Source organism: Phodopus roborovskii, unplaced genomic scaffold (assembly GCF_943737965.1).
Source record: "Phodopus roborovskii unplaced genomic scaffold, PHOROB, whole genome shotgun sequence".
NCBI classification, from domain to species: Eukaryota; Metazoa; Chordata; class Mammalia; order Rodentia; family Cricetidae; genus Phodopus; species Phodopus roborovskii.
Window position 1 is genome coordinate 3054407 of NW_026126511.1, and position 4154 is coordinate 3058560.

Consider the following 4154-nt stretch of genomic DNA (forward strand, 5'->3'; position numbering starts at 1 on the left):
GTTGCTTGGAAACTCGGTTTGTTTGCTCTCTGTGGGGTCTGAATGAGAAGCCCCCACCCCCATGTGTAAGGAGTGAAACCCTTTGAAGGGGATAGGAGGGTTAGGGAGGGGGCGTGGCCTTGTTGGAGGAAGTCTGTCACTGGGGGCGGCTTTGGGGTTTCAAAAACCCATATCAGGCCCAGTCTTTCTCCTCTCTCTCTCTCTCTCTCTCTCTCTCTCTCTCTGCCTTCACATCAGGATGTCGCTCTCAGCTACTGCTCCAGCACCTGCCTGCACGCCTCCACGCTCCCTGCGATGACGATAGTGCACTAAACTAACCCTCTGAATCTGTAAGCCAGCCCCCAATTGAATGCTTTCTTTTATAAGAATTGTGTTTGTCATGGTGTCCCTTCACAGCAATAGAACCCTGACTAAGACACGTGCAATACCCATGCTGAATTTACCATAGCACAAACTGCCAGGGCCAGGTAGCTGATGACGAAGCAGCCACGGTCTGAGTGCTGCCGTGGAAACCCCGCGGCTCCTCTTTGGTTCTTAGTCTTGTCAATAAAAGAACACGAAGCAGACTCAAAGAGAAACTCACAGACAGTCTTATCAGAGTTTGAGAAACAACAACAGTTCAGACAGGGCATAAAGCTTAACAGCCACCGGGAGAGAAGCCCATGCCTTCTGAGTTCAGCAGACACGTTCAGCAAGGGAGTTCAATAATCAGCCTCAGAGAGAGGCTAAGAAAGCCCAAAGCGCCAAACGACATATTCCTGGGCTCTGGTCAGCATCCAAAACAGACAGAAAGACCACCACCTAGGAAGCAGACAGTGGTACCTTGCCCACGAAGCCCCTTCCCTAGATAAGGAACCAGAATCAACTGAGATGCCAGCAGCGTTATTAGCGAAGACCCACAGCCCCAAGGAAAGTCACTCAATTGCTGTGACCAGAGAGGACCTGAAAACCAGCTTTGCTCAGTGAGTTGGGGGCCACACAGCTGGGAGATAATGGTAGTTGTCTCCTGGCTTTGACTGTGTGTTCACCAGGTTGCATTTCAGAGACTCCCTGCTGTGGCCCGCTGGTGGCCGAGGGGCCAGGGGAGCAGAACGAGAGGGCTTGACTCCTTCATACTGTAGCTGTCCGCCTTGCTACTCGGACCTTTGGGCGAAACTCATCTCTGCACGTAGATGCGTCAGCCATTTGGGAAATGCTTTGTCTAAAGCTACAATCTGGGGTTGTCTTGACCCACAGAGGTCTAGTCTTTCCCTCTCCCCTGCTTGAAGTCCAAGCACACTCAACCAACTGCCATCATCACACCAGGCCAGGAGAGGAGTGACTCCTGAGGTTCTGGAAGGTCTCTACCCGCCTCTGAGTCACAGGCATCCCTCTCTGGTAGCTCCCCTCCCCTCCTCATCCTCATTACTCTGGTCCTATGTCTGTTCTTCAACCCTTGGGGAAAGGAGCTGGTGTGTGCGCCCAGCCCCCTCTTCTCCGTAGTCCTTTGGCCACTGTTTGAGACTACGCGCTTTCTTCCCCAACACTCACCTCCAGACACTACTGGCTTTCCCGATGAGCTCCTGGTAACAGCCTCAGCAGACACTACATCTCTCAGCGCCTTACCCTTGGAATTCACCTGCCCCTTGGGGTTCTTAGCTTCTGGAACTATTTAACCCACTTCTGTTGTCTATAAATTGTCCAGTCTAAGGGATTCCTTACTGGGAGAAGGCTTAGGAAAGTGGGATCATTGAAGAAAGCCATTCTCTGCCAGATCTCTTCACTGAGAGCTGCCTTTCTCTGTAGATTCCTGCAGGTCCTCGGGGAGGAGTCGGCTTTCCACGTGTGGGTTACTCAGTGACCTGGGATTTGCCTCATGTTTAGATCAGACCAGCCTAATGCTAGAGGTGAGGTCACTGCCCATGAAGAGCTACCCATAACGAAGGGTCTCAGGACCAGCTTGTCTCCCCTGCCCCTTCTCTAGCTCCCTGAATGCCCTTTATTTAACACTACACTCTCCTGCCTCTACCTCCTGGGTGCTAGGGTTGCAGGTGTCCACCAACACACCTGGCTTCTTTTCACTTGGTTTTCTGGTGCCAGAATTCTTACAAAACACAGTGGAAAGTGGAAGACGTCTTTTCCCACACCGAGGAGTGGGCAGGACTTAGAGAAAGTCAATTTATCTGACGGCGGGAGAAAGTTGGACATTGATGAGTTTGAAAAGTCGCATTTGCCACAGAAAAGAGCAGGTAAACCTCTCCTCTTCCTCCATGGATTTTAAAACCGGCCTTGGCCAAGGCTGGAGTGTCTTAAGGGCGGGACCTACATGGACCAATTTGCCACTGCAGGTTGAAATCGGCACAGCAACATTTGGGAGCTGGTGGCTGAAGTCGTGAAAGGAGTCTGATCTCAGATTTGTAGATACTTGTGCGTTCAGAGGCTAGAGTGAATGGTGAGTCTTCAAAACAAAACAAAACCCCCGAAAAGCTCCTAAAGAGGAAGCGATAGGGAACAATCAATGACCCCCTCCCCCATCTCCATGTCTTCCTGATAGCATCAGGTACTCAGGACGGCTTTGTGCTGACATTGTTTAGTCTGTTAATTTCTTTCTTCCCTACACACCCATCAGCGAGTGGTTCAGTCGGGGCCTCCTCACATAATGAAATCAATGGCTGCAGAGCTCACATCTATATTTGGCCTCGAACTTCTCCTTTCTCAGTTTTTCTTTTCTTTAAAACAAATCGATGGGATGAGTTTTAAGGCGTGCGTCAATAGATTTCTTCACAGGAAATGATGGAAGTGCTATCGACCCCAGCTCTGGGCCTAGAGTCCTGTTGCTTTGCTGAAATGGGGTGAGGGAGCAGAAGGCCTCGAATCAGGAGAGACACTTTGGCCTCAGGAAGGGGTAAACATTTCAATTTTCTCCTCAGTCCCAAAACAGACATGGTATTTTACCTCTTCAAGGCTGCATTTCCTCACATGGTCATAAAAGTGCAAAAGAACTTTCCACTTAGCTATTGCAGGACAGCTAACGGTTTCAATTCAACATGGACAGACTGATTGAAGACAGAAATCAAGGGGAGAGACGGCTCGGTGGTTGGGAGCGCTGACTGCTTTTCCAGAGGACCTGGGTTCAAGATCCATCACCCACAAGGCAGCTCACAACTGTCTGTTACTCCTGTTCCAGGGGGATCCGACACCCTCACACAGACATAGATGTGGGGCAGAGCACCAGTGTACATAAAATGCAAATACAAATTAGTATTTAAAAATAAATATTATAAAAGCACCACTTAAAAAAGATTTATTTTTATTGTGAGTGTATGAGTGTTTTGCCTACATGTCTTTGTGTGTCTACAGAGGCCAGAGAGGGCATCAGATACTCTGGAACTGGAGTTACTGGCTGTGGGTGCTGGGAATTGAACCCAGGTCCTCTGGAAGAGCAGTCACTGCTCTCGACTGCTGAGCCATCTCTCCAGCCCCAGGACCATTGGTATCCTAATTAATGCAGAATATTTTTCTCGTCTTTGTTATTTTGCAACAAGTGAGATGTAGTAGGTCTCATGGCACTTGACCTACATTCATTCCCCCGTTTGTTAGCCACTTTACTGATTTTACTTAAAATCCGAAGTCTAATTAATTAATTAATTAATTGTCTGCAGGGAGCATCTGGTGTGTGGTATGGTGCACAGGTGGCGGTCAGAGGACAACCCCGGGTCCTTTCGCTGGTTTGTTTGTTCTGATTTCCAAGACAGGGATTTTCTGTGTAGCCCTGGCTGTCCTGAAACCCACTCTGTAGACCAGGCTGGTCTTGAACTCAGAGATCCGCCTGCTTCTGCTTCTGCCTCCAGAGCGCTGGGATTAAAAGTGGGTGCCACTACTCCTGGCACAGCCTTGGGTCTTGATCTTAACCCTTGCCTAAAACAGGGTCTTTTGTTCACTGTTGGCCCATGAGCATCTGGGGTTGCTGCTGGGTTCAATCCCTTGCGAGCTGTTGGCTCCAAGCATCTTTTTCTCGCTGTCTGCTGTATAGACACTGGCTGCCTTTAGCTCCTCCACACACGGGGCCCTTTAACACAGCAACTACTGCATCGAGAGCAACAAAGCAAGGCTGGGGATGTAGCTCAGTGGTAGAGTACTTGCCTAGCATGCACAAGGCCCCTGGTTTGGTTCCC